Here is a 5,257-nt window from a genome sequence, read left to right on the forward strand (position 1 = left end):
TTAAAAAAATCAAGATTATTGATAGGCTAGCATGGATTTGGATGGTTCAGGTGATCTTCGTGTATTGGTGCGCTGTTGCATGGGGGTGGTTTTTTGGACGTTGTTATTATCGCAGCCATTGTTTCTTCTGTCGCCGTCAGGGCCTGTAATTCATGAACCCAAGACTCGTCCCTCCTTGTCAAGGGCTCAGCTCACAGAGAGGTTACTTTTACATCATGGGAGCCTCCAAACAGGTTCTCCATCGTCGTCGTGTCAGCAACAGGTGGCCTGTAAACAACCGTCTCAAAGAAGATCAACAGTACCATTATCAATGCAGCGATACAGAAATAACGGGTTGCACTCGCAACCAAACAATACTATATAATAACAAACACAACCCGTCTTGGTGGTTCAATAATTAGTTATTCAAGTAAATCCAGGATATTGATTATTTTAGACACAGGTGCTTCTACTAGAATAGTATAGACGGGTTTCTTGTGTACAAACAATACTATGTGCGCGCGCAACCAGGGGGCAAAAGCCTGCTTCGGAGTGAACTGATATCAATGTAGATGCCGTATTGCTTGTAAGTTCTCCCTGACACAGTTGCAATAAAATGTCATTTTACTGAAAAATCGCTTTGTTTTTCATTGCATCACAAATCATAAAAACACTTACTGAAATGTCCGTGAATTTCACTCAACTTACCAGGTTTTGACGGTTGTTTTAGATGTTTCCAATATCAGCAGCACGATCATAATGTTAGTTAACGCTAACAAAGTTAAAGTAAAAATGTTTACGGCGAGGCTACTTTACATGCAATACGATGCCACAGATCTTACTGTACCCGCTGTCATGTGGGGAAAGCAAATGGAGGACACAGCACGTAAAAATTATGAAACAGAAATGAAGAAAATACACATGAACTTTAATGTAAAAGCAGTGGGTCTAACAGTGAGAGCAGATGAGCCGTACCTGGCTGCTTCTCCTGATGGGGTATTCTCCTGTGACTGCTGTGGAACAGGCCTGCTAGAGATAAAGTGTCCATACAAGTACAGGGAGGGACTAGAGGGGTCAGAGACTGATGCATCCTTTTGCCTTGATGGAAACTATGACTTGCGACCCACCCACCCATATTACTCACAGATCCAGTTACAAATGTATGTTTCTCAAATGGACATGTGTGACTTCATGGTGTGGACGAAGACAAGCAGCATCATTTTCCGGCTACGGAGAGATGAGCCCTTTCTACAAGAAACTCTTCCCAAGGCTGAATCTTTCTTCATGGACCACCTCCTCCCAGAACTTGTCTGCCGCTGCAAAGACCCTGACCTGGCAGAAGAGATCAAATGTCTACTGCAAAAAGCCAAGCTTTGGCAAAATGATCAAGTGCACAGACTGCTGCCAACACTTTCACTATCCATGTGTGAACATTACCAGATACTCCAAAAAATGGAAATGTGGATGCAAATAGATACATCCAACAATGGTAAATACTGGATGCTGGACAACAGCATTTAAGAAAAAACTGATGTAATGAGCAAAGATGGATAGGTACACCACCTGACAAAATCTAACTGACTTCATTACTGTCAACACAACAACAAACAAACAACACATCTGACTCTTTAAGTGTTCATTTATTTTTTTCTGAATGTACATTTACGTAAAATCACAAACAGCACTGATATATATTGTTCATCGCCAGAAAGAAGTGCAGTTTGAGTTCGGCAGACAATGATAATACTCAAAACGTAGTTGAAAGCTAGAAAAAAAAAAAATGTCCAGGTATAAATGTTAAATGAGTTCATATAGTATTAATTATGTACACTCATTCATTGTTGAGATGTACATTTAATTTTAATTGCATTGCCTTCAATATATTGCATTTACAACATTCAGTTCATGTTCAATATTTGCCATGTCAGCTTTAAACGCAGTTTCTCCATTATCATAAATAAATGAAATAGTTCTGCGTGCGTGGTTCTCAACCTTTTTGTACTCTGAATGATCCTGTCTGATCAAATTTAGTTATTCATAACTGTTATTAATTTTATAGTCAGAGAGAAAGAGAGTGATGAGTAAGTGAGAGAGACAGTGAGAGCAAGTAGTAAGTGACCACCATTGCCCTCATTAGCCCTTAAAAGCCTGACACAATCATGGAAAATAATGTACACCTCCTTGACTCTGAACACAGTTATCGCCGGGCCACCACAGCCCCCCTAAGGTTCGTAAGACCAGCACATATGGTCAAAATGTCATCTAGCATATCGACTTGGCTGATGGGTATGACAGTGTTCAGTATCTTAAAGGTTTTAAGCTGACCAATAACTCGTTCCACATGTATGCGGACTCTTTACAACTGACGTGAAGTGTCAACACAAGAACCTGGCAACTGAGATTTCCCCTTCGTGAAACTTGGTATTCTTAATGTTGCTCCTACACTGGCCAAATCCTCTCCAACAAGGAAACCTCTATCAGCAAGGATCTCGTCACCATGCTCAAGTTTACCCAAAAAGGCAGAATCTAAAGTTATTACCTTGTCAGAGGCACGACCTCCCCACCCACTAGACAAAAAAGATATAGCTCCTGCTGGTGTGATTCCTATTAGATATTTCATTGTGTTTTGGTGCTTATAATTTGACCAGGTTTCAGCCCTTGCTTTAAGATTGTGTGTTCTTTCTATAAAGATTTCAGTACAGTCTACATCGACAATTCCTAAATTTGGGTTTAAAACACTTTGGCATGTTTGCTCTCACTGCATCCTTACTAGGCCACATTATCAAAGGTTTCACTATTGAGGACAACATGGGTATCCAGTCTCTTAGTATTTTTGATACAGTTGAGAATGGAAGCCCAAATCTGTAGGCAAGGTCTCTGTTGGTGAGTCCAAGTCTTACTTTCATTAGAACCAAAAGGAGGTGGTTCTCCCAACTTAACCCACCCTTAAGCACAAGTGTGCTTCTTTTTACAATATCCAGCAGCCACATAACCATTTGTAATGATTGTAAACCAGTAAAAAAAAATATTTTAGCATTTGTGTCTTTTATGGAATCAAACCCAAACTTGGACTGCTTCAGTTGCTCCTTCAGATGTTTATTTTCTTCCTGTGTGGCATACAGTTCTCTTTTCAGAGCTTCATAATCATCACGGAGCTGGTTGTACTGCAGGTTGAGTTGGTGCATCTCTTTTCTGGACACAAACTTACATTCATCTACAACACAAAAAGGAGATAAATTAACTCATGTGCAACACATCAGCTTTCATACACAGACACACACACACACACAACACACAGACTATCTGTCTGGTTCTCTGTCACTCTACTCACCTGACCACCAACCAACCAATCAACCAACCAACCAACACAAACACACACTTAATAGTATGACTTGTGCATACCTTCAGAAGAATCTGCAGTATCTGCTTCAGGCTGGCTTGTGGGGCAGGTAGCAGGGGCCTTATCTTCATCTCTTATTCTCTTTCTTTCATATCTAGGACAAACAGAGTAGAGTTAAGTTAAAAACCCAAAATAATCAACACATTAAGAGATAATACAATAACATAATAAAGAAAGACACACAAGAATATCTTATTTGCTCAGATAATTAACAAGCTACCAAGAAATTAGAAAATTTCAAATACATGACACTGACCTTGCCACCTTTCCCGAGATGTCTCAGTTGCTGCTGTGTGAAAAAACGGATGGAACAAAATCTGGACTATCACAATCCATGGACGGTGACCCTGAGAAACAGAATGAGATTAGCTATGCTTATTGTTTATTTTCACATTTTTTAACCTATTTGCTAATTTACGAGCTCAGTCATAATGAGCACCAATAGCACAAGCATTTAAGTTACGGGTTCAGAGTTAAAGAAAATCGTACACTGTAACATTAGCTGTGTGAACTGTGAAGACACTTTCTTGTATGACTTTCAGCCTGAACCAAGAAACCTACACCAGCCATGCAGCTAATGTTGGTACTTACAGTAACAACAAAAGCTAAACTTATAGGTTACGACCGCGAGCCAACGTTAAACTTTACAAACTCAGTAGAAGACGGACAAATTTGTTGGCCAGTTAGTCAGTAAATTACACTAATATATCCTCATTAAGTATGGTAAAATCACACGCAGTCCTACTCATTATCCAGCTCATGTTGGAAAAGACAAACATACCAGAAACGAAGTGGGCGCTGCACAGACTCTCGCCGCCTTTAGGACCTTCGGGACGGCCAATCCGCCCTTTTAATGGCCTGGAGCCACAATCTTCTTCTTCTCTTGGCAAAAGGATGAGATCCTCTCGGGATATTAAACAGTTTCCATCCATCCTTTTGCCGATTCGTGCAGTTTACAGCACAACAGCTCCTTGTCATTTTCGTTCTCCGCTGACTCCGCTGGTAAACAAATGACAAATGTCCCACTTTCTGCCCCCTGGCTGCGCGCGCACATCTGCGATGACGTTGCACAGAAACCCGTCTATAGGTGTTGACTATTCTACATATTACAGCTGGATAGGGTCGGGCCCCTCAGGTGATGTATCGTTCACTTTCATCGGATCATATCTGATCCCCATGTGAGCCTGAATGGCACTTGGCGCTTCTGTAGCGCCCACTGCTGTGGTGACCAGCAGATGCAGTAGCCCTCGTGTGCAGGGAATACAACGGCAGCCGGTGACAATTAACACGGTCTCTGCATTTATTCCCGCGACGGGCACTTACTGGATCATGCCTTTCCACCTCCCAAACATATTCTCCATCCATCCTGTGAAAGGGTCATTAATGCCGGAGTTCTCTGCCAATTCTAACCTGAGGGATTGTAATTATGCCAGCGCCCTGGTCACCTACCTATCCGGAGCTGTGTTATTGGGGATAAAAGTGTTGTGCCTTTCATCGCATACACCCCTCCTTGCTCTGTCAATAACATATCCATACCTTATATATTCCTTTAACCTTATTCGTGGAAAACTTTACGAACTGTTGCTGATTATGATATGTTATTTATACAAACAATATTTTTCTAATGGTGGACAACCAAAACAGAACCGATTCAAATCCTGCTGTTATTTGATCTCCTCATGTGACTGTTAGTCCTTGCTCGGCGGTGGTAGTTTGTCGGCTCCGGGTGTGTCTGCATCTGGTTCTGGAACTTTTGTTTCTATTGTAGAAATACAAACTCATGTACAGCAGTTAGTTGTTCAAAAACATATTTCCTTTAATTCTAATTTTAATTGTTTTACAGTATCTACTTTGATTTAATTTCACACTACACACTCC

General features: G+C 41.0%; 1 long non-coding RNA gene across 1 annotated transcript; it reads right to left on the reverse strand.

Moving 5' to 3' along the window:
- Window positions 1-1,343: 1,343 nt before the first annotated feature.
- Window positions 1,344-4,460, reverse strand: LOC132474818 (uncharacterized). Its single transcript, XR_009529738.1, has 4 exons — window positions 4,161-4,460; window positions 3,636-3,726; window positions 3,382-3,473; window positions 1,344-3,193 (listed from the first exon to the last, which is right to left on the reverse strand). It is a non-coding gene; the product is annotated as an uncharacterized LOC132474818 (long non-coding RNA).
- Window positions 4,461-5,257: the final 797 nt, after the last annotated feature.

The sequence above is a fragment of the Gadus macrocephalus genome, chromosome 16, assembly GCF_031168955.1.
Source record: "Gadus macrocephalus chromosome 16, ASM3116895v1".
NCBI classification, from domain to species: Eukaryota; Metazoa; Chordata; class Actinopteri; order Gadiformes; family Gadidae; genus Gadus; species Gadus macrocephalus.